We start from the raw sequence: 27,850 nt of genomic DNA, 5'->3' as shown, positions 1-27,850 counted from the left end.
AATGGGAATACATGTTTCAGCTGCGATCTCGTTCGAAATCCTGCTTCCTCATGCATTCGAATCAATTGAAGTCATTTCAGTTTAAAGGTTACTTTTGATGCAAAGAACACTGGATCTAAGCCGAGATCTCATCTGAAATCAGTAGACACATAAGAAAAAACAATGTCATATTAAAACAATAACATATATATATATATATATATATATTTTGTTTGTATATATGTGTGTTCATGTGAATATAAGGATGAATATGCACATATGTCTCACCCCACTTCCTACCACTTACAACTACATACTCTCCCTAACACTTCGCCCCACTAAAAATAATATAAACTTCTAATGAAAAGGTTTCCACCAGACTCTGAATTATTATTGCTGGACTCAAAACAAATTTAAACAAGCACTTGCCCGATTCGGATATATACACAGCTATGCGGATTACCCAGTATATGGCTTGGAAATTATTACCAAACGGATGTAAAGAACGTATAATATGGATTTTACCAAGCAAGTTGGATCAACAAAAACTTTCATATCCTTTTTCTACAAATCCTCCTGCTACAGGACTTCTGACAAATGTATTATTTTCACTTTGACTTTCCATGTCTCACTGACTTTAGCAAATAGGGTGCATACCTTTATAACTATTTACTAATATTTTCTCTCCTCTGATGAGATGGTAGACATAGAAACCCTATATATTAAGGAGATTAATTTTCTAAAACATTCTTTGTCTTGCTTAGAATAATAAAAATTCTTTGATATGAAACTCAACCACTTCATTTCATTTCAATGAGAGTTTTTTGAAATTCATTGAATTACAATTTAATTTATTTGCTCTATCTTGCATATCGAGCAATTCTTGTTTAGATGGGATAACTTATAGAATATTACTGCAAGTAATATTTTGTAAATTTACAATCTCACGTTTACATAACCACTGATTGTTAAATAAAAACTATTCCGAAGTATATATATATATATATATATATATATATATATATATATATATTCCATGTAGAAATATATATATATATATATATATATATATATATATATATATATATATATATATATATATCAGATGAAATAGGGTAAAAAGGAAAAATGATTTCACGTGAGTGTAGTTTCATTAAATACTTTGCAAGCAAAATCCGATTCCGCATTTTGCTAATTCTTACCCTTTGATGAGAAGCAAATTATTTCTTTCGAAACTCCGCGGATTAAGGACAATCCACTTCATCTATGTCTCCTTTTTAAAAATTAAATATGTTTTTACATTTCTAAAGGTGTTTTATATGCATCAAACGCAGATTGTAATAATTTATGTTTATTTACCATGAAAAGAATCTATCTAGTGCTTTATTTACTTCCGTCACGCAATTAGGTTCTCTATGGTTTAGACCTTTACGCAGGAGTTTCCTTAATTTAATTTTTTTTATTATATTCTAATTTAAGATAAGCAGTGTCGATTTAGGACAACCAACTTAGCTATTGTGTGAAGTTCATACGCCACAATTTGATGGAAGGCATATATATATATATATATATATATATATATATATATATATATATATACATATATATATATATATATATATATATATATATATATATATATATATATATAGGAAGGGGCGCGGTGGATACTAGAAACCTGATTGGCTAACTAAAAATCCTCAGCAAATATAAAAACAAGAAGCAACCACAGAATTCGCGCATAAGCCTGACGAATCCTATAGTGGATGAAACGCAGAATATTCAGTGTAGCTTAATCGCCATATATATTTTATAAATTACTATATATATATATATATATATATATATATATATACATATATATATTCCATGTAGAAATATATTCAAAATTTAAGGATAATTGAATTTCAATAAGGGTCGTTGATTGTACTCAATCAAAGAGAGCAAATTATATGTGTTTATTATTCATTATGTAAATACAGTAATATCTTGCTACGATGTGCAGAGATCTTAAACGTTGCTTTACGCTGGTCAGGGCGAAATATATATTCTCGCTTCTTAAATGGAAAATGGTCTTAAACCAATTTTCAGCTTTTGGAATTTAAAATCTTCTTGCCTGATTAAATCAATTATGATTGAAACGGTCTGCACACCGTTACAAAATATGACTGTATTTACATAAAGATTGATATATATATATATATATATGATTACTTAATTTAACCACATAAATTAATATACGAAAGTATAAATTTATGCGTAAACTTAGTAATAGTAAGTTATAAAATATATATGGGAATTAAGCTACACAGAATATTCACCGTTTCATCCACGCTAAGATTCATCAGGCATAATGTGCATAGTGTATGAAATGCGGAATATTCTGTGTAGCTTGATTGCCATATATATTTTATAACTTACTACCTAGCTCTGCCTATGTATTGAGTACTGATGAAGTAAATACTTCAGTTATAAAATATATATGGCAATCAAGCTACACAGAATATTCCGCGTTTCATGCACTATGCACATTATACCTGATGAATCTTAGCGTGGATGAAACGATGAATATTCTGTGTAGCTTAATTGCCATATATATTTTATAACTTACTATTATATATATATACATGTATATATATATATATATATATATATATATATATATATATATATATATATATATATATATATATTAGACTATATCGCTTTACCAGGAACAGACACATATTTTTATACTCATTCAAAAAACAGGTTTCATTTTTATTATCAACAAACGCGTACAATTGTTTCTGCTCATGACTAACATTTTTATACATAGTCATCCTTTGCAAATGTTTTTTTTATGATCCTTATACAAGCAGAGCCTTTGCTTAGAGTAAAACGTGCATAAAAAATAACAAATGTTCCATCAACCTAAAAGAGAATCCCTCGTGTCCGATGCATTTAGAATCTTTTAAGACGTTTATAGTCCTATCACATATAATACGTCGTATAGACAATCATACATTAATCTGATTCACCATATAAATAGTGCATAGTTTTTACAGTAAAACGATTGATATTCATATTTTTGTTTTTATTTTATTTATGTACGAATACTACATCATTTGCTTTTATATGTGTGTTCTGTTTTGCCCCAATGCCGCTTTCTTTAAATACTCCTTTCCGTTGTAGTTAATTCTGCAGTTATCATTGTTCGTCAGTATAATGAAAGCTAAAGTCTATGAAATATTTCTATTAATTAAATTCAGGCATTTTAATACATTTTTAATAAATGTCAAGTATTATTATTTTAATTATTTTTTATTAATCATATACATATGTATATATATATATATACATATTTCAGTTTGTATATATATATATATATATATATATTATTCCTTAATTGAAATTCATTTTTTGAGATGAGCATTATATATATGAATTTATTTTTATTTCGGACTATTAGTCTCATCTTTATTAGTTGTTGTTTTTTTTCATCTTTTTATTGGATTGTTTATTCATAACGTTTCGGCCAACTAATTCCTCTGGCCTTCGTCAGGTGGTAACCGCGACGGATAGGAACTTTGAATCTCCTAACTGCATTCTCAGCCATCACTGCCATCCGTAGTTGTTGTCGTCTCACCACATTTTTGGCCAATTAACCTCTGGCACGCTTTGGGTGGGATTGAAACCGCTATCTTCAGACAATGTTCATCTGGAACTGTAGAGATTCAACGTCTCTATCAACTGCGCCACGGGCCCCGAAGGCCAGAGGAATTAGTTGGCCGAAACGTTGTGAATAAACAATCCAATAAAAAGATGAAAAAAAAAAACAACAACTAATAAAGATGAGACTAATAGTCCGAAATAAAAATAAATTAATATTTCAGTTTGTCTTTACATACGCAGTAATTTGTTGCTACACAATCATGATCATGTTTCGGTCTTCTAGTGTTTAGTAACTATTGAAAAATAGCAACCTCAAATTATATATATATGAAAATCTTTTTACCCGAATACGATGTTCAGCATGTTAAAAATATACCTTTTGTTGTAGAAATCTAATGGATAAACATCTGAAGAGGTTGGTGGGGACAGGATATTTTTATGGACATATAAATCGTAAAATTGCCTACCCACTAATGAAACAGCTGTAATGGAAAACATCCAGGAAATAAACGAAGGTTATGAAAAAGAAACACCGAATCTTTGAATTTGCAACAAAATTGTACACTATATATATATATATATATATATATATATATATATATATATATATATATATATATATATATATATCTCGGTTGTATCGATTGGTTTCTTAGATGTAAAACCAATGAAATTCGCGTGGTTATTAGAGATTGCTTAGTGTAGGACAGAGCTGTCATATAATATGTTTATTTTACAAACATATTTGGTTACATATGTGCATACACGTTTCATTGAAGTCATACGTAAACGAATAAAAACTTAAAAGAAACGAGAGATAAAAAAACGAGAGAAAAATAAATGAATAAATAAACTAATGAATAAAAATTACACTTGTCAAAATGAAATTAAAGTCCCTATCAATAAAAGAAATACAACCATAAAACAACTCAAGTATATGAGAAATATTAAATCAAGGGGAATAAATAACTGCCAAGCCAATAGAATCACCTAACACCTCCCTATGAATGACGGCTTTAACACTCGAACCAGCATCCTCATTTCCCTCAACACACATCCGAAAAAATTCAATTGCTGACATTTACAAGTTATTATTTTTTGTTAGAGGCAAGCTATAATGTGTGTTAAATCATAAAAAAATGATTGTCGAAATTAATAACATATCCAAGAATTGTGAAAAATGATAAAATGTGAGGAATTTGCTTGTTGTGTTTTTAATGACATAACCAGTTAGACAATGTCCAAAGGTTATGATTTCAGTAAAGGTAGGGGATTATGTGGTTTAAATAATGAAAAATGATTGCTGAAATGAGTAACATATCCAAGAATTATGAAAAATTAGCAAATGTTAGTTAATTGATTGGTGTGTTTGTAATGAAAAAAAAACAGCAAGACAATGTTTCAAAGTTATTATTTTAGTAAGAGGAAGGGGGTTATGTGGGTTAAATCATGAACAACGATTGTCGAAATTAGCAACATATTCAAGAATTATGAAATCTGATTAATAGTAAGTTATTTGTGTTTATAATGAAATAAACAGCCCATATATAGTCTCAAAGTTATTATTTTAGTAACAGGGGGTCAATTATGTGGGTTACATGAAAAAAAAAAATGACTGTTGAGATTAGGAACATATCCAAGAATTATGGAAAATGATGAAATGTGAATTATTTGATTGTAATAGACAGCCAATATAATGCATTGAAGTTATTATTTTAGTAAGAACGGCGCTATAATTAGTGTGTAATCAAGAAAAATGCTTATAGAAATTAGTAAAATATCCAAGAATTATGAAAAATGATGAAATGTGAGTTATTTTAGTGGTGTGATTGTAATGAAATAGACCGCCCAGACAATGTCTCAAGTGTATTATTTTCGTAAGACGTGGGTGATAATGTTGGGTAACTCATTAAACATGATTGTCGAAATTAGTAGCATATCAAAGAATTATGAGAAATAATGAAATGTGACTTATTTTATTGGAGTGTTTGTAATGTAATAACTAGCCAAACAATGTCTCAAAGTGATTAATTTAATAACAGGAAGGGGATTATATGGGTTAAATCATAAAAAATGATTCTCGAAATTAGTAACATATTCATGAATTATTAAAAATGATGAAATGTGAGGTATTTGATTGGTGTGTTTGTAATGAAATAACCAGCCAGACAATGTCACAAAGTAATTATTTTAGTAAAGGGAAATGATATTATGTGGGACAAATTATAAAAAACGATTGTCGAAATTAGTAAAATATCTAAGGATTATGAAAAGTGATTAAATGTAAGTTATTTGATTGGTGTGTTTGTAATGAATTAAACAGCCCAGATATAGTCTTAAAGTTCATATTTTAGTATTAGGGGGTCGATTATTTGGGTTACATCATTAAAAATGAATGTCGAAATTAGTAATATAATCAAGAATTGTCAAAAAGGATGAAATGTGAGTTATGTGATTGGTGTGTTTGTAATGAAATTACCAGCCCAGACAATGTCCCAAATGTATTATTTTAGTAAGAGAAAGGGGATTATGTGGGTTAAATCATGAAACAGGATTGTCGAAATTAGTAACATATCCAAGAATTATGAAAAATGATAAAATGTGAGTTATTTGATTGGTGTGTTTGTAATGAAATAACCACCCACGACAATGTCTCAAAGTTATGATTTTTGTAAGAGGAATGATATTATCTCGGTAAAATCACTAAAAACGATTGTCGAAATATGCAACATATCCAAGAATTATGAAAAATGATGAAATGTAAGTTATTTGATTGATGTGTTTGTAATGAAATAGACACCCCAGACAATGTCGCATGGTTATTATTTTAGTAAGAGAGGAGCGATTATATGGGTTAAATCATAAAAAAATGATTGTCGAAATTAGTAACATATCACAGAATTATGAAAAATGATTAAATGTGAATTATGTGATTGGTGTGTTTATAATGAAATAACCAGCAAGACAATGTCTCAAAGTTATTATTTTAGCAAGAGGTGAGGGGATTATGTGAGTTTAAAAATGTAAAAACGATTGTCGAAATTAGTAATATATCTAAGAATTATGAAAAATAATAAAGTGAGTTATTTGATTGGTGTGTTTATAATGAAATAACCAGCAAGACAATGTCTCAAAGATATTATTTTAGCCGGAGGAGAGGGGATTATGTGGGTTAAATCATGAACAACAATTGTCGAAATTAGTAACATATCCAAGAACTATGAAAAGTTATTAAATGTAAGTTATTTATTGGTGTGTTTATAATGAAATAAACAGCCTATATATTGTCTCAAAGTTATTATTTTAGTAAGAGAAGAGTCGATTACGTGGGGTAAATTATAAACAATGACTGTCGAAATTAGTAAGATATCCAATAATTATGAAAAATGATATAATGTGAGTTACTTTGTTAGTGGGGTTGTAATGAAATAACCAGCCATACGATGTCTAAAAGTTATTATTTTAGGGATAGAAGGGGGGCGATAATGTGGATTTACTTATAAAAACTGATAGTCGAAATTAGTAACATACCATAGCCTATGTATCAAAGTTTTTATTTTAGTAAGAGTAGGAGCGATAATGTAAGTTAAATTATGTGACATGGTTGTTGAAATTAGTAACATATCCAAAAGTTATGAAAACTGATTAAATGTGAGTTATTTGGATTATGTTTTTGTAATGAAATAACCAGCCAAGACAATGTCTCAAAGTTATTATTTTAGACAAGTGAGCGATGATGTGTTTTAAATTGTCGAAATTGTAACAATCCAAGAATTATGTGATTAGACGAGATACGTCCACATATATACTTACGGATTACCCGGAGTCACACTGGATTCAATGAGATACATGCAAATGTATGCAAGCAGAATACACGGTGGCCTGGGATGTAATGAGATAGATGCAAATATATACTAGTAGAATACTTGGCATTGCCTTGGATTGAATTAGATTGATTGATATATATACTAACATGATACTTTGCGTCGCCCAGGATTTAATGAGATTGATTGAGATATATACTAGAAGAACATACAGCGTTGCCCGAGATTGAATGAAATAGGCGAGAATATATATTAGCAAAATACCTGGCGTCATTTGGGATTTGATGAGATAAATGTGATGTATATCACCCATCCTTGCATATACATGCTGTAAATTACCTACCCTAGCTAAGATATAATTAGTTCATACGTGTAATACCCGTCTTAAGTAGGTAAAAAAAAATTTGGCTCGAAATAGGAAATGATGCATTAACATACAAAATTCCTCTCTCATAAGAATAACACATATATTACAAAATCAAATTCAATTTTCTCATTGTTTATATGGTTCCGAGCAACGCCGGGCAGCCCCGCTAGTATAATATAAGATAAGAAAATGAGGAGAATTTTTTCTTATTCAATTTACTTCATTATTAAGTCAGTAAAGGTTACAAAAAGGGAATAAGGGAGACCTCTTTAGGTCATGGCATTTCAAAGCTAAATACTTCCCGTCAATAGAGGGGGAAAATAGGGCATTAATCAAATTTAAAGGTAAAATAACAACACCGACTTCAAAAACCTTCATATTAGAAATGGAAATATTTGAGGGATTAGAATTTGGAAAAAATATTTCTATAGAGATTAATATGATGGGGATAAAAGACAGAAGAGACAGAAAACAAACAATCAAAGCAAAAATAAAAAAACAAATAATAATAAGTTTTTTTTAATTGATATATTAAGAAAATAATATAAGATTTCATTTATAAAAATATAAAAACATTATTTTTAAAAACTGTTTAAAATCTGAATGCTTTCAAAGTCGGTGTTTCCTTTTGCCTTTTATATTTGTATAATGCTGCATTTTTCTTCTCTTCTGAAGAGAAGCATTTAGCTTCAAAATGCCATGACCTAAAGAGGTTTCGGCTTTATTTCCTATTCTGTAACTCTTATTGATTTTATAATTTAATAAAGTTCCAATGCATTCTTACACATCTTTTTAATTATTGTATTGTTTGCTCCTCTTAACAGGTGGAGCTTTTTTAAATCCACATACAAATGAAAATTTATTTGTCTGCTTAATTGAATACCATATATACTTTTCGTGCTTTCCCGTGTATGTAACAAGGGTTTTTACATTTCCGCGTGTGCATTTCGTTTTGTTTTTCAGTCGTAGCCATTACTAGTGCATGTACTAACGTATTTTTACACTCGATTCTTTTCTTGTCGTTGTTCCATTTATCTTTCTAACGTTTGCCTTAAAATAACTTATTCGAATCGACATTTGCAAAACGGTTAACTTAAATGAAAGTTTTCGATTTGTCACTCAAAATATTTAATTAAATTTATGATAAATTATATTATCATATTCAAATGAGTGCGTTTTTGTTTTTCTGCGTTCGTTCTTTACAAGTCATTTATTTTCAATATTCTCAATATTGTACCTATTTACAATGCCTCACCACGGGAGAGTGTTAGACACCAGGGTCGTTTTTTAACGTGGAGAAAAGGTACAAAAATAAAAATTGTCTCAGTCGTGAAAGACTGCTCCTCCACTGAAAGAGAACGAGAAATGGAAGTGCCGCATCTGAAGAACAGATGGTATTTATTTGCTCCCCCACCGAGCAAATTAGGCACAAGGCCGATTTTTAATGTGAGAACTGAAGGGGAAATGGGGAACAACTCCCCGGGGAGTAGGGGAGCTGGATAGTGACAATTGGTATGAAGGGTTACCCCTACATTGACCAAGGTCTTATATGTGGGGTCGCCCCCACATATGGTCTTTGCTTGCAGTATCTGCCGGAACAGATACTACATTTTGATCTTGGTCAAAAGGCCAATTTTCTCAATATTGTAAAATATATTCCATTTTATATCTTCAAAGGTTTTGTTGTTGTTTCACCACGTTTCGACCAACGAATCCTCCAGTCTTCTTCAGGTGGTTAACCAGGATAGGATAAGTAACTAAATTATGTAGTACAGGGTGACCCCCCCCCCAAAAAAAAAAAACGATGTTCAGCGTAAATGGAGACACCCTGCTACAATTGTAGTTCTTTTTGTTAAAATTGTAAAGTACGCTTAAATATGATATTTTAATTCTTGCAGATTTTTGTACACAGGGTGACCCAAAAAAACGGGCCCCACCTTAAATTAAATTAAGCCCCGTTTCTAAGTGTTTTATCCGAATGAAGTGAAACTTTGGTCATAACTAGTTTATTATATTCAAACATCGTATCAAAACACTAGGGTCTTTGGCATTTTTTCTCCGTTCTACAGCATATGTTCTAGATGGCCTCCATTTAGCTTTTGTTTTTGTTTTTTGGGTGGGGGGTCACCCTGAATGCATACATATATTTTCAGCACAAATGATTGGACAACCAATAAGCGATTTTTTTTTTATTTAGCATGCAAGATAGGAATATTTAAGGAAAACCTAAGGAGAAGACGCATTTCAATTTGTTGTTATATTTCGTATATTTCCATTAATGATGGAGAAAAATAAGACAAGCGTATCATTGCATGTATTTAATTTGCATAAAAATTTAAAAAATCAGATAAGCCTTGGTGATTCGCAATTTGCAATTATAGATAACATTTTTCTCAGGGTATAACGCGCATGTATGTTATTATGTGTAAATTTAATTTTAATGAAATGGATCAGCCGAAGGGTGCAGATAGAGATAGAAAAGGTAGTAGGAGGGATTGAGAAGAAGAGGAGGTGGATGAAAGAAAGGCCTTTTTTCTGCGTTCTACAGCATACGTTCTAGATGGCCTCCATTTAGCTCCGTGTATTTCTTGAGGCGCAGCACGAAGGTGTCCATGACGTTTTTTACTGAACGAATTGGTAATGGCTCTCATCTCCTCCCTGATAGCTCCCTTGAGTTCCGTAATGGTTCTGGGTTTCCCTGCGTAGACTCTGTCCTTAAGATAGCCTCAAAGAAAAAAATCTGAGGGACTTAGGTCCGGGCTATGGGATACCCACTCAAAATCAGTCTTGATACTGATCACTCGGCCTCCGAAGTTCTCTTTCAGCCAATCTTGGGATAGGTTTGAGCTGGAACCAGAACTTGCTCATGAGCGACGGGTAGATGGTCTGGAGCTCACTCTTGAAGGTTTTGAGGGCATCCACATACCGCTCCCTGGTGATTGTCACTGCTGCGCCAGATTCTTCAATGAAGATTGGTGCGATGATGCCTCTGGCCGAAATTGCATCCCACACCGTGCACTTAGGAGAGTGCAGGGGCTTGGTGGCTACTTCATTGGGTCTAGAAGACCCCCAGAAGACATTTGTTTTGGAGTTCGCCTTTCCATCAAGATGGAAGTGGGCTTCATCTGAGGTTCAAAGGAGGTTAAGGAACTTGGTGTCTCCTCGATCTTCTCGAGCATCTTGACTGCTTCTTGTCGGAGGAAGGGTATGCAGCGTCTGTATTCTGTATGGGTAAGCCCTGATATCGTTCACCAGCACTCTCTTGCAAGTCTCACGGGACATACCGAGGGACTGACTTCATTTACGCACAGAGCGTTTCAAACTCTGCTGGAGAGACTCTCTCACTCTTTCGATCAGCTCGGCTGTTCACTTCTTGGGACGTCCCGAGTAGCTTCTACGGTTCTCTCTGGCAGCGTTGAGGTTCTCCACTGTCCCACACCTCTCGAAGTGGTCCACCCAGTTCTGAATTCTGTTTTTGGATGGAGCCTTTTCACATTCGAACTGACGCATGAAACTGTCCTGGTTTTCTTAAACGAGCCTGTCTTGTAGTAAAATTTAACACGGTGTATTCTTTGTCCCAGCTCCTACTGGGGTCTTGGTGTACTCACGGGCGTTGATTCTGCCATGTCCTGTAAAATAAGAGTAATCGGTGAATAAATGATGGAGATATCACATAAAAACGGAGCCCGTTTTTTAGGGTCACCCTGTAGAACTGACATCTATGCAATATAGCTGCCTTCACCCCACCCTCAATCCTCGCCTCGATACGGGCCTAGAACTGGGAGCATGCCTTTTCCACATGCGCTAGCGAGAGGTCGGTGGATAGTGTTGCAGGAGGTCATGTAGCTAATGTTAACGACGAATGACTAAACGAAGTACTCAAGCAGGTTCATGTCGGGGAGGAGGGGACCAGTGAGAGAAGGATACAAAGTCGTAGCACTCCTGCTGAAGTCAAACCTGGGTTTGTTTGGACTTGTGGGTCGATACTTAGCCTACTGCCACACTCCGGGTCTGCCAGAGGCTAACTGATTGCACCAGGGGATTCCCACACTTTTCAGTACATCCATATACATTTTTGATGTTGATTTTCAAGCCGACTTCGAAGATGTGAGATGGTATGATATGGCCCTCACTTAAAACAACACCACAGACCATAACCGTGGCTGGAAACTTCGTTGAACTGTGCCCTCAAGCGTTAAACCAGTCCTGTTGTCATAATTTGAATCGGATGCGCATTGTGTTACGGTTAGACATGATAAAAGGCTTCTATCACTCTTAGAATTTGTACACAACTGGCTAACTAGTATATGGTCTGATACAAAAAAAAGAAACCGGTTTTCATCCAACGGAAATGGAAGCATACCATCCTTTCTAGGGGGTACAAATGTATTGTTTTACCCTTAAGTAATATAATGTCTCACTTGATTTTGATTCTATTAAATGTCTAAATTTTAGTTTTAAAGCTTACGGTAAGGAAACCTTGATTTATGTGTGTGCAATGACAGTGTATAAAAAACCAATGCAAATCTGAAATATTTTAATTAGTAAATACGATATTGTGCACACAATATACCCTTCGTAAAATCCATTTAAATATTCGTAAGAAACTCATTTTTTAAAAAATATTTATTAATTGTTATCTGTTAACTATTTCTAAAATTTCACAAAAAATAAGAGGCATCATAATTTTCATAAAAGGCTTCTAACCTGTATTGTCTTCTTTTTTTTTTTCATGAAACCAAATTAAAATAAATAAAGCCAACATGACGACACTATCAGCTGTATTAAAATTTTCATAATGATCGGTTCATTATTTTCAGGTCAATCAAGTACGTTGAAATATATAAACATATCTGCACATCCGAGCGTGAAGACAAAATGGCGCACTAGTTCTACACAGAAACTCTTTAGATTCAATTATGCTCTACAAGCTGTAACATCCGCTACATTGGATTCGCCGCAAGTGCATCAAACGTGACGTAATACTTTTCTCATCCTCATCTTAAACTCGAATCTTAATGTTAGCAAGCATCTGGCAAAAATTACACTAAAAAAATAAATTATTGCATAAAGAAACTAAAAATAAATTATTGCATAAAGAAACTCTGCTAAACTTTGCTTTTACTGGATTTCGCCCATGTTTCGTTTATTCCTTTTTAGTCTGTTGGCCCTTATTTATTTATTTATTTATTTATTTTACAAGGTGGTCACCATTTATCAAGGCCAGGAAGCCACTCGCGGATAATGGTTATTGCGTGTACAGTAGGTTAGTGTTGAGATTTCATAAAGGGTCTTACTTAAGGGGGCGGTTAATCAGGAATTTGTTTATGTTGGACTTGAAGACATCCAAGTTGTAGTCAGGTGGGAAACAAGCAAACGGAGCAGAGTTCCACAGGCGTGCAGAAAGAAGAAAGAAGCTTTGTTCATGGAATCTACGTTTTGGTTTTGGCAGAGATAAAGAGTGGAGAAATTTTTTTACAGTGGTTTCAGCGAGACGAGTGTTTTTCGTGAAAGGTTGGCGAGGGGGGACCATGGATTGGAGCTCAGACGAGCCTAGAATATTCCTTGAGCTGGCTGCAATGGATAAACCTTTCCATGTTGATGTATTGTTCCTGTGTTTAATTTATATATCCTTTGATCTTTTTTTTTCATAAATGTCTAAGTGTGCATTAATTGAAATATATAAAAAGAAGCCTTGAGAATAAGGTCATTTATTTTATAGGATATCAACATTTTTCGGTCATTTAATTCTGAATCCAATAATTTGGAAACCAAAGTTTTATTGTTCAAGTTCTTTATATCCTCAGATATGTATTCATAATGTTCTTGTTGTTTTGTAGAGGAAGATTATTATTTTATTTTGACTTCGCAGAACATGATTGAGTTTCCCCAATATAAATGTAAAGAACAATAACGTCAATGTTTGATCCATTTGAGGTCAGGAAGCTGATATTTTCAGGCATCCAAGTCTGGTAATAGCATATACTTCTACTTAAAAGGCATTTGTGTGTGTGAGAGAGAGAGAGAGAGAGAGAGAAAGAGAGAGAGAGAGCGCGAGTTCCCTATAGACGCGGAAATGGCTTGGCCGATTTTATTGAAATTTCACGCAAATGCTTTTCATGTATCTTGCAGTGTCTTAGATAGGTTTTGTGTTGAAATGCCCCTGATAAGTATCGAAAATTGATAAGAAAAACTTCAATTAAAGAGGAAACAGTCCGATTTTGGCCAAAGTAAACACCCTTATACAGCCTAACATCACAATTGTACTTGAGAAGTTTTATCACTGCACAAGCAGAAGAGCCCGGAGTATAAACTCAACAGTAAGTTCTTTGAAAAGTCACGGACGCGTTCGAAATGTATGTTTTTGTTTAGAGCAGGATTGGACTATAATATTTAACTATTATATTAAAGTTATTATATAAAATATTTTTATTAAACCGATAGTATGTTCTCTACAGTGCAATGTACGCTACACTATATTGTTGGCTAAGTCACTGCATGTACATCGTGTTGGGGCCTTGACTAGAGAAACCGATCAATCGATTTTTATTTCTAAAAATTAGCAATTTCACCAAATTCAGATGACAATAAAAGTATTGGAAGCGTGGAACATTCGTGGATCCTAATTCAATCCCGGCAACGTCGGGTTTCCTTGATAGTCTCATTTAAAACTGTTGATATAAGAATTGAGAAAAACATGGTAGGGCACGCTGTTAATAAGACGAAGAATGGTTAGACTGGGGGACCCTCAGTTAACGTTGCAGAAATATTGAAGGTTTATTTTAGGTCAGAAATCCGGTATCTTAAGACAGCCGGTTCTGGGAGCAGCAGTGAACCCTAAGCAAAGGAACGCTGATAGGCTCATATTTATTATTAAACAGGCTCCGTTAGTCTTGGACAGACTAAGGATGCGAACGAAGTGTTGCCTGCGCATTAAACTTTTGTGGCAAAAGGTACGGAATCTCCAAGCGCACTTGTCCTGAGACAACATTGTTAAATACCAGTTGCAAGTGAAGAACAGGATGACTGAAAACAAATGCAGAGATAAGTGGAGAGCACATACAGCGCCTAGAATTTTCAAATGGACACCCATCTGATACTAACTAGGCTCAACGTTGCTTAACTTCGGTGATCTGACGAGAACCGGTGTGTCAGCGCGATTATGCCGCATATATTTATTATAATGGATGGATATATGGGTAGATATATAGATTAGAAATGTTCTCGTCATAGAAGTGGCGGGAAACTGTGGCCGTTAGTGCTGATAGGGATGGAGCGATGTGCGTGCGCTTTATATGACAGACTGATCGGGGCACAAAAGGAGCAGAATAAATGCACAAATTGTATTAGCATATGCATGATGCCGCGTGATGAGCAAGATCCCTCATGCGTTAAATGTGCTACTCAGTCGCAGCGGCACACATAAAAATAAAAATGCACACGTCGATGAACGGAAACAAAGGCGAAGATGCAATTAGGACACAATGCGATCCTTCCGGTTTTCACAAATAAACAGGAAATAGAAAACAATTTCAAGATCTATCTAGATTTCCCTGCGGGGGGCAATAGTTTTTTTGTTTTCTATTTTCAAAATGCGTTTCCCCGTTTACGAAAAGAATGGTCTATATAGGTCAGGTATTCATTATTTGTGTTTATTATTTGCCAGCAATATTATAATCTATCTCCTTCTCTCTCACTCTCTCTCTCTCTCTCTCTCTCTCTCTCTATATATATATATATATATATATATATATATATATATATATATATATATATATATATATATATATAAAAGTGAACGTGTCTGTCTGTCTGTCTGTGTGTCTGTGTGTCTGTCTGTCTGTGTACATTTCCCTACGCAATAACTCTGTCAATTTTTAGTCTATAGACTCGAAATTTGAAATACCGGGTACTGAGATTTGGGAAAGTCGATTTGACGGGTGTCAGCCAGAAATTTGGCTGTTAAGGGGTCAAATTTCAACGATTTGACCTTTAAGAACTCTACCAAACTCCTTCGACAATTTTGGGTCTAGACACTTGAAATTTTAGATATAGGTTCCTTGAACCTGGATCTAACTTAATAAAGTGATTTGAGCTCGAAACTATAAATTTTAAGGGTCATAATAGGGGTCAAAGTTTTAAAAAATTAACCATTTTTTTTGTTTTTTGCTTTTTTGCACAGCATACACCTCCAAACACCCGAGCAACGCCGGGCACCCCTGCTAGTATATATATATATATATATATATATATATATATATATATATATATATATATATATATATATATATATATATATAGCCTTATGAACAGTACATAGGGCCCGAGCAAAGCCGGGCGGAACTGCTAGTATATATATATATATATATATATATATATATATATATATATATATATATATATATATATATCTTCCTGTCTTTCCCTTTCTCTCTAGTTCTCTCTACCTATCTCTATCTCTTTATTGCTCTTCTATTTCTCTCTAATTGTCTTTTCGCTATTTTTCTCGCCCTAATAACACAACACTCCGGCTTTATTTTAAATTTTTATTGAAAAATCAATTCAGGTAACTTGATTATGTAGTAGAGCTGACATCTATTCAATGTGTCCGCCTTCAGCCTCGATACTTTTCCGAAACTGGGAGTACACCTTTTCCACAAGCGCCAGCGGAAGACTGACGAATACTGAGGCTGGCTTTGGTGCTGTGAGAGGTCATGTTTGTGCTGTTCTCGACGTATGACCATAGTAGTAGTTCATCAGGTAAAGGTCGGAGGAGGGGAAGGGGGCCAGTGTTAGAAGGTTACAATGTCGTAGCATTACAGGGAAAAGCTGTCCCATTTCCATGTAAATATGAAGAGTATTAGATAGGTGAAAATGAGATTAGGATAAGCCGAGGCTCGAACCTTGTAAGCAAGGTTAAGAAGTGGAATGTTAGCATTTAGTCTATTATTAAATTCTATTAGAATAGTTCGATATTGTTTATATCGTAAAAAGAATTGATTGTTCATTCTTTTATAAAACTGAATATTAAAAATGTCAGCTAAAGAATGAACAATACAAATTAAAAATATATTGTTAAAAAAAACAGGTTAGAATTATATGTTGAGAATTCTTTCGTTGTCAAAAGGGAGTTTGGAAAAACATGCATAGCCACGTGAATTGGTCACGTTTGGGAAACACACTTCTGACGTCAGCAGAAGAGTAGAGTGGAGAGCAGTTGGGTTGGGTTGAGTTGAAGTCAGTCCTTTGGAAGCGAAAGGAAGAACAGTAAACTATGTAGATCCCGAATTTGAATTCCTGACGTCATCATCATTCGACCGGTCCAATGAATAAAGAATCATCATTGTGTTTTTGTAACTGTTGTCATGTGTCGTCTTTCAACACTCAAAAGGTAATTTGTTAAACATCTTGTAATGAACATTGTGTAACCCTTACAAGATTATGCATCTCCCTTCCTCTGTGTTAAGAACTTGTATACATCTCCAGTCAGTATATATATGAAGTCCCAAGCATCCCAGAACTGTAATATGTATAAATTTCTCTCCCTCACATCACTTTCGTTATATCTGTTATATGTATTGTCTCAATATGAATCCTCCGTCATATCTCTTTAATGTGAAACCCCGCTATTCAACAGGAACGCTAGATCCTACTCGCGTTAATTACCAACCTTGCGTTTTACGCAAGAACTCTCTGTCTCCAAATATTATTGATGAATATATTAGCGACAAGAAGTATTACAGATCTATGATACAGTTGTTGAACAATAATTAACCTAATAATACTCACACTATCCCCCTCTCTCTCTCTCACCCCCACCACACAGACACACACTTTCTCTCTCCTTCACTCTTGTCTCCTTCTCCCATCAAAAACGGAACAAAAGGCAAAAGGTTTGGTGTGTTTATCTCATAAACAACTTAATAAGTTGTTCTAACTTTTCGGTCATTTTATGAACCGAAAACACCATACGCCCTTCTCTCTCTTGCTCTTTCTCTCTCTCTCTCTCTCTTGCTCTCTTGCTCTCTCTCTCTAACCCACACACACACACACACACTTTCTTATCGTTATATCCGTTATATGTATTGTCTCAATATGAATCCGCGTCATCTTACAAATGTCCCCCGCTATGCAACAGTAGCACTCCTTCTGAAGCCAAGCCTGGGTCTCTTTGAACTTGTGGGCCGGCACCGAGTTCTGCTGCCACATCTAGGGTCTGGGAGCGGCCAGATTATTGCACTAGCGGATCACCACATTCTTCAGCACGTTCAAGCCGATTTCGAAGATGTAAATTTGCATAATGTGCCCCTCACTAGAAACCACATCAAAAACCCTGGTCGGAAACTTTGTTTTCATCACGGTGGATGTGTCCTTGTTATTTGTGGCAATCCAGCGACGAATTTAGAGGGTGCTGGCAATGGTTCTGTGGTCATAACTTAGATCGGTAGAGAGCATGAGTTGTATAGCGGCGCATCTCCTATCTCGCTCGTTGAACATTGTGTCACTTTCAGACATGATAGAAGTCTCCTAATGCTCTTTGAATCCGTACACCACTGGTCAACTAGCAGATGGTCTGGAACAACAAAGAAAACCGGTTTTCATCAAACGTAAATGGAATCATGTTGTCTTTTCTAGGGGGATAATGTTATCATTCCATCCTGTATCTCTGTCTATCTTTCGTTCTATCTTTCGTTCTATCTTTCGTTAGGTGTATCTATGTATCTATCTATATATTTATATATCTATGTATTTATCTCTCTATCTATCTATCTATATATCTATATTTTTCTTCCTCTTTCTTACCCATTGTCTCTCTATTTCTCTCACGTTAGATCTTATACGCTCTTTCTTTCTCTATCTTTCGGTCTCATTCGTTCACTCGCTGTCTTTGGGTGTTTCTTTTTCCATCGATCTTCCTTTTCTTTTTTCGTACTGCCCCTCATTTTCTCCCTTTGTTTCCATATGTCTCCGTCTCTCTCTATTTCTCTTCCTCCGTCCTTGTGTCTCTACATCTTTTCCTCTGGGTTCGATTCGCTTTCTTTTTCTTACTCTCTACCTCTATTTCCCCCTTTCACTCTCTATCTGCCTCTCACATTCATTCGCCCCCTTTCTTCTACATCTCACTCTTTCTGCCTCTCTCAAAAAGCTGAAGAGCTACGGAGGAGGTAGTAGTGCCATAAAAAACGAGAAACTTTTCTGCTCCAGAACTGATTTTTTTTTTTTTACATAGTCACCACCATTCTCAATAAACCGATGAATGATGACTGTTTATAAGGGTCCAAAGCGCGCTCTGTTATACGAACGTCGTTCAAAAATAAAGCTTCTTAACTTTTAACGTTTTAACTTAAAAAATTTACGATGAAGAGTGTGCCAAACAAATAAAATGTTAGAAAAACTTACAAAAAACAAAATTTATTTCATCAAAAATCAAAGTGATGAGGTGAAGAGATGGAAAGAAAAAAGAAATTTACCAAAATTTTCTTCAAGACTTTGACCTGTTGCGATGAAACACCCGAAAGTATCTTGCACCTTTACAAGGCCACCATTCGGCCATGTATGGAGTACTCGTATTGGTGCCACATTAGGGTTAGTGCATTTGCTACTAGTCTTTTCCTCTTAAACAGAGTTCTAAAGAGAGTCGCCAACCTAATAAGTCCCACACCATCAGCCATGCTGTCTTATCGCTGAAGTGTTGGATCCTTCTGCCTGTTTTACAAGTATTTTATTAATAGATGCTCTGACTAACTACAAGTCCAGTTGGTCCAATTAAATCGAACGACCTTCTTTGTCTCATAATTTTTTTTCCAAATAGTCACCACCATTCTCGATGCACTTTTGCCAGGATTTCAATGACGCATCTCTGCTTCTGGCGCACATCGATGATAGAGACTGAATGTTTAGAGTTTCATGCCATCTAGGGCAAAGAGATAAAATTTCCAGGTCGTAAATGCATAAGTTCAGTAGTTATAACACTGCAATTTGAAATTCTCTCTGATCAATTCACGCTTTAAAAAATAGGAGGCATTACATTTTAAACACCTCTATTCGTATTTTAACAATTAAACTAACATTTTAACTCGACTCTTTCTCGATATATCAAGATTCTAATTTTTTTGCGATCCTTGGCTAAATTACAATTCTTCCCTTGTCGCCGAGAGGGAAAAATAGAGAGAGAAGGAGAGAATGGTCCAAGAGGAAACCGATAAATATTAATAGCTATCATCAAGGAAGCAAAAAAAAAACATCAGAGAATACGTTCATTCTTTTCATTTCAACATATCTCGAGTATCTCTTCATTAGATTACTTGCCTTGAACCTCCCAGCAGCAATTACGAATTCCCAATTTTATAAACAATCTGTCAATCTTCTCGCATGTACAGGTCTCAGTTTACGTATGAATTAAAATATAATATTATGCGAATTTTTTACCGGGCAACACTGGGAGGCCTACCAGCATATATATATATATATATATATATATATATATATATATATATATATATATATATATTCAAACATATATATATATATAGAGAGAGAGAGAGTGAGAGAGAGAGGGGGAATGTATATATATATATATATTTCTTCTGTATAGATGAGATACTATGTGATGCCTCCGTTTAGTCTATGAATATATATATATATATATATATATATATATATATGTATATATATATATATATATATATATATATATACTAGCAAAAGTACCCGTCGTTGGCTGGGTTCAAAAACAGCCTACACAAAATGGACTCTGATTTATGAAAGTATTATAGGTTATGAAAAGGAAGGGTTTTAAAGCGATAGCTTCGAATTTGGGGTATTAAAACCAAAGCAAAATACGATGAAAGTAAAAATAAAATAGATAACCCCCATAATTTATTATACCATACCTGTTCACGCTTAAACACTTATCACAATATTCTGTGGATCTATATTAAAAAACCTTGTTAAACTTTGTGACATTCTATGGAGGTCAGACGCGAACGACCACCTCATAATTTTATTATACCATATTTCTTCAAACTGAAACATAATTATGAAAGTATACTTACGCAGATAGATATGAAAAGTTTTTATACTTATGAAAGTGTGTGCCTATTTCCATTCTATTGATGCCAGGCGCGAACGCAGACTCCACAATGTTATTATACCATCCCTATTTAAGTTAAAGCATACTTATCAAAATATTATTATTTAGATCTATATCAAAAACACTTGTAAACGTTTCTTTTTTAAATTTTTAAATCTTTTATTTCCATACTTTGTGGACTAGGCGCGAATGCAGACCCCACAATTTTAATAAATCATTATTATGCCAGATCAAACGTTTACGGGTGTTTTTGATATATTTTTCTTTGGTTTTGATACCTCCAAATTCGAATCTATCTCTTTACAACCCTTCCTTTTCATAACCTATTATACTTTCATAAAACAGAGTCCATTTTCTGTAGGCTGTTTTTGAACCCAGTCAACGACGTGTACTTTTGCTAGCATATATATATATATATATATATATATATATATATATATATATATATATATATATATATATATATAGAGAGAGAGAGAGAGAGAGAGAGAGAGAGAGAGAGAGTATCGCATCTATCTGGAACATAAATAAATGCTAGATTCTTTATGCCTGTCGTTAATAACTAAAGAATATTTATTTGGCATCATTTGGGATTTCCTTTCTCTCGTGCTAAAGTTTTCATATTGCCTTTTAGGAATCCATGAACTATTCCAACCTCTTCCATTGAACTGAGTTATTGTCAATTGTACACCATGAAAGACCCAACCTGAAATGGGGAATTTCAGAACTTATTGCATCTGTCTCTCTCAGTGACTCCTTTACTCTCCCATCCCCTCATTTCCTCGCCCATTTCAAAGACCGGACAGAAGAATTTAATATGATTCAATTGAAAAAAAAAAAGCAGAACTCGGACACAAAGGTCACATCAAAGAAAAAAATGGTCATTGAACGATAGTTTCTCTAGTGTCACAGGCCACGGCTACACGTGTCCGCCAATTGGCTTCCGTCATCGCAATCTTTGGAAAGCTGCCGACGACAGTGAATGATTGAATTGTTCAAGGAACTCTTTCAAGGATGATGTTTATTTCCCTGAGGCACCACCGTCCGTTCTCTATCTTTGCCATTTGGTTAAGTTGTAAATTTCACTGAACAGTTTTATTTGGGAAGCTACATAATGAAAAACAACAATTCACTAATGGATGGTTCGTTGACCCGATGGGCCAGTGTTTCTAGCGTTATTTTGTCGCCAGTTATGACGTACGTCGTCTATACATCATACAGCATAATCATGTCGACGATTCGGCGTAATCACGTTAACACGCTGCTTTACGCTGGATCACTGGTTAAGCAACATTAAGCCTGGTCAGTATCAGATGAGTGATCAATTTGGGAATTGTACGTAGGAGGACGTCGAGGACGCCTTGCAAAAGCTGCAAAAAACCTAACGACGTCATCTCCCCTTACGAGAAGGTACATTCGACTGACACCTTAAGGTGGGCATTCCAAAACCTCCCTCACATGAACGTTGAACATAGACTTGTGAGCGAATTCAATGTTTCATTTTTTCTCAGAAAAGCGAAGACAACTTGCTCTGTGGGGATTTTAGATAGTTCTCAGGCAGAAGTACAACCGGTCGAGCGGGAAGACATAGATAGCACACGCCTTTACCCTGCCCTTCAAGAATAATAACGAGTCGACCTCGGTTTGACCTTTGACTTTACCTCCGACTAGTTCTTCTCCAGGTGCAGGCCCGGTTCGAATCACACGCCGAGGATCCGATTGGACTGTCAGTTCAGTTAAAGGAAGCAGGAAGGAAGTTGGCCCCCTCCAAGCTCCCAACCGCAGACCGGTCGACTTGCTGTATGTAGGACAGGATTTTGCCCCTCTTGGTATTTTTGTACTGTGTGAGCGCCTCTCTCACTGCCTGGATGTCTCGGAAGCTCGACACTTGTGGTTTTAATACTCTGCTGGAACTTCCTTCTTCGGAGGAAGTCAGTTAAACAAGCTTTGCTTTAGTGCCGAAATTTCATTTTTTTGTTTTTTTTCATTTCTGTTATGAGGTCTTTAAATCGTATGAGAAGATACGTAGGCATTTCAACAATCAGAGAACGCTACAGCCAACACAAACTATGAAAGCCATGGGTAGGAGATCCCAGATTCAATGTATATTCTCCTTTGCCCTTATCAGAAGAACATATTGAATTAAAAATTTGAATAGCTTACAAATGTAAATCACCGGAAAATTGCATTGAAACAGTCGATTATTTTTTCTACGCAATCATGCTGTCATGTTTGGACTGGTGAAATCTCTGTCTCATCTGAAGATTCTTGATAAATTTCAGAAACGCATCTGTAATTTGATTGACCCCACACTTTCATCTATACTGCAACCTATCTCTCACAGACGTGATGTTGCTAGCCTTGGTCTTTTCTACAAATACTATTATAGCATGTGACTCTCAGAATTGTCTGATCTATTCTCTGCTTCCTTTGTCCCAGCTCGTTTGACTCGTTGATCAAGTGGTCTTCATCAATTTGATGTTTTAATACTTCATTATAATACAGCTTTCTATTCCAGTAGCTTTTTTCCAAGCATTGTAAGGTTGTGGAACTCTCTCCCTCCTCACTGTTTTCCTTCTACGTATAGACCTGAACTTTTCAAGATTAAGGTCAGTAGGTATTTCCTGTTCTCGTCTTTCCTACTTAATGACTCGTTCTATTTGTATTAAATACATTATATTTTACAGTATAATACATTGCATTATAGAGAAAATTGTATACAAGACATCAATCTGTTCGTATGTTGTTCATGAAACACTGGAAATTACCCAAGTTAAAAATTACAAAAAGTATATCAAAAATTCGTAAAGGTTGAACTCACCCCGCTCCTCGATGTAATAATGATAAGAGTGATTTTCTGAAACTCGTGTATCTATAGAGAAATACTGTTGAGTATTGATTTTTGGATTACAAAATATTATCATCAATTTTCTATACAGGGTGACCCAATAAAAACAGAGAACATTCAATTGTTTTTCTGAGCATTTTACAGTCAACGGAGAAAAAAAGGCCAAAGACCCTAGTGTTTTGGTGTGATGTTTTGAATATAATAAACTAGTTTCTGACCAAAGTTTCATTCCATTCGGACAAAACACTAAGAAACGGGGCCTAATTAGAGTTGGGTCACCCTGTACAACTGAATCAACAAACACACAACACATATATACAATACACACAGCACACGGGAATGCGCGCACACACACACACACACACACACACATATATATATATATATATATATATATATATATATATATATATATATACAGCCCCCCTCTTTGGGTTGAGCACTGTCGTAAATAATCTCTCGCTACTTAATTTGGCTGAAAAATGCGAAGCTCGCGGTTTGTTTACAAACAAGCGTTTGAGCACTTTACAAGTAGCGGACGGATATTTATATAAATAGACATTCGGACAGATTAGTTGCGGGCATCGCTTCCGTGGTGAAGGGGTAGAACTGCCGACTGTCAACACGACGGATCCAGATTCGATCCTCGGCTTGGGAGAGGTGCTAGTCTAGCGGCACTGATGAGTTGTGATACAACGAAAGAGGACTGTATGTCGACAACTACAAATATATTTTATATATATTTATATATATATATATATATATATATATATATATATATATATATATACGAGTGTTGTTCAAAAGTAACCCATCCTATTTCTAAACTAAAATAACGTTGAAGAGCTACGAAGACAGGAGTATTTCGATTAAACGAGCGACCTTTTATTCTCCAGAATTTACTTTTTTTTACATAGTCACCAGTGGTTGATTGGTGGCTATGCATGGGTGTCCGGAGCGCGCTTTGTCATTCACATCTCTGTCGACATTCTGTAATCGATGAAATTATCTCCGACCTGTGCTGATATCAATTATATCGGCTTCGTAAACGCAAAACAGGCGGCAAATAGATGTTGATTGGTTCAGTTTTTCTTAAAGCAGGAAGTCAATGACGCGTTTCTGCTTCGGACGCACATCCATGACAAGCGTTGCTTTCTTAGCGTCTCACACCGTCAATATCTGCAACATGGATGATAAACTGTCGCGCACCGAATGTGCAACAGAGGCTCTTTTAGGACTAATAAAGACACTCCATGTTTGGGACTATTTTACCATATTTGTCCAAAAAAAGTTTTTATGTATGTCTATTTAGCAATTTTGCACGGTGCTGAACTCCGATTTAAATATGTTAAAACCTTGGGAGCTTTTTGGGCTATATGGGGGGGGGCAAATGATTGACGTAGTCATTTTTTTTTTTTTTTTTTGCATGGTGCAGAACTCAAGTTTACATATGGAAAGGCCCAAAACTGTACCGTTTGTTCATTTTCATCAGGATTTGACGTCCCCTAGGGACTTTTGGGGACTAAATGAGGAGAGGCAGATGCTGAACTTAGTCATTTTTTATGCCTCGTTCACTGTGCACTCACGGGGGACCATTCATGCTTCACTTGTTTTATTTGGTTTTGTTTAAAACAACATATTCCACTATTACTAGTATTATTAAAATAATATATGTATTGATTTTAAACTACTAGTAAAGCTTAAATCTATAGACCTTTCACAACGTTTGAAAAAATATGTGCACATTTAATATATGTTGTTTTTTTTTACGGTATGGTAAATATTTAGAGGCTTATAAAGAATCGGAATCAGTAATGGTATCGAAATCGGTGATTTAGTACAGAATCGATTCTTCATTATTTTGCTCAGTTTCTTAATTTATTCGGACGAAGTTTATAAACACCGAGGGGCGTTTCAAAATAATGCCTTCTATATTCTCATTCCGACCCAATAGACCAATCACCATAGTAACCACCATTCCCAATAAACTCTAGCAAAAGTGCGTTGTCAATGGTGGCGACTATGCAGAAATATATAATTGAAGGAATTGTGTTAGGGTATCCAAAAATAGGCACAGCTTTTTCCGATTCTGATACCGATTCTGATATCCTCAAAAGTTCCATTTTTCTGATTCCCGATTCCGATTTATCGTCCCTACACTAATGATGTATGCCTTACTTGTAAATATGAGTGTTAACTGCTGAATTGATGTGGATACGATGAAAGCAATGTGCTCTGACGCCTGAGCATATGGGTTTGAATGGTCGTTGACGAGAGATTTGGAGGAAGTGAGAGGCACCAGTTGAAAGACAAAATGGTCACAAACGGATGGAAGTGTGTCTTTCTACGGAAAATGATGACAGTAATCAGAGATTAAAGAGATTATTGGATCTCAAACACATTTTTAATTTCACACTGACCAAACGTTGTACACATTAACCTCCCTTTTTTCGTCTTTTTCTCCCTCGTTTTTTCCTATACGTTGCTCCATTGTACACTCTCTCTTCCTTTTTTAGTTTCTTTATTATAATTTGATAACAATTTTCGCATAAAAGATTCTGTTTTACTTCGTCTTAAAGAAGATGAGTGTTGATGAAGCTGTATCTCTAATAAGACTTTCAGCAGAAACATATATGCATATATGTAGCCAATAATGTTTGTATAAATATATATATATATATTATTTGTTTTACATAAACACTAATATGTCAGTGCACATTAATGAGCATGTTTCGGTCAGCCAGTTACTAGTAACTACAGATATCGTCAGGCGATATTAATTATACAAAAACATAGTCCATACCGAAAATTATTCAGGGATTCAGCGATCACAAAAACAATTATTAGGACGTCACGTTACATGTCATAAAGCATAAAAAGGAAATGGTTTTTAATAAATAAATCCAATATATAAAAGTTTGTCTGTCTCCATATCTTCAAACTCTATCTCCTCCGAAACTAAAAGTCGCAGAACGGTACTAGGGGTTTCAAATGATTGAATTTTTTACGGGCCATTCTTTCATGGGTCTTTAGCCGGTTAAATAGTTTTTAATGAGTCAAACATGGGTCAAAATTGAAAAAATCGTTATACATTTTGTACATTCATCTTAGTTTATTTTTAATTTCTAATTTGTAATCAGTTCATATGCGTATCATGTTTGTATAGTGGTAACGTCACCAGCTTTGAATGTACAGCTTTGCATTAAATTTTAGTTGATGGCAACCATAATACTTTCTTTTTTTTTTAAATCACGACTCCATAATAATATATATGAAATTTGGACAAATTAAAATATCATATTTAAGCGTATTTTACGGCCGGGAAAAGCTGCCCTCCCACTAGTATTACACACACACACACACACACACACATATATATATATATATATATATATATATATATATATATATATATATATATATATATATAGTAAAGCAAAGACAACTGTTTCGTCGTTTATGACTCATTAGTGTGTTGTGTTAGGTACTTTGTAAACAGGGCAATGGAAAGGAATTTTTTCAGTGTAGACTCTCTAGCAATACTGCAAAAGACACCAAAGATTGAAGCTCAGTCGAGCATCTACCATTGAAACAATTTTAAAATAATGTTTATCAACATATTCTTCTTTTCGTGCTTCGTGGTCGTACTTTTAGGTCAAATGAACCAAATTAAACTTTCATGACGAGCGTTTCTGTTCAAGAACTTCCAATTAAAAGAACACACAGCCGTGGGAATTCTTTTCTGCAGATTACAACATAGTAATGTTCAAGTCCAATGTAAACACATATTTGCTGAGTCTGCCTCTTATGTAATCAAAGTGTGTCTATATTATCTATTGTTTCTATCTTCTCGTGTTATCATTCATGATGCAATTAAAAGTATTATTAAAACATGTCCTCGAGTTGCTTTTGGGCTTGGTTACAGGTGATTTATTATTATGATAAAAAATCTCAAGATTTTTTTTTCCTGCGACAATTTTCTTTATTGCGTTCTCTGCCTATAAACAGACATTCTGTTTGTCTCTAAGGTGTTGTAGCAATTTGAAACAGTGTCTACAGTCGGCTATGATTTCCCGGACGTGGCT

The 27,850-nt window shown here is 34.7% G+C and overlaps 1 pseudogene; it reads right to left on the bottom strand.

Moving 5' to 3' along the window:
- Positions 1-14,880: 14,880 nt before the first annotated feature.
- Positions 14,881-14,997, bottom strand: LOC145255087 (5S ribosomal RNA; annotated as a pseudogene).
- Between the last annotated feature and the right edge of the window lie 12,853 nt (positions 14,998-27,850).

Source organism: Euprymna scolopes, chromosome 30 (assembly GCF_053919585.1).
Source record: "Euprymna scolopes isolate OS-2025 chromosome 30, ASM5391958v1, whole genome shotgun sequence".
NCBI classification, from domain to species: domain Eukaryota; kingdom Metazoa; phylum Mollusca; class Cephalopoda; order Sepiida; family Sepiolidae; genus Euprymna; species Euprymna scolopes.
Note: the sequence above shows the minus strand (reverse complement) of the source record. Positions and strands in the feature narration are given on the sequence as shown.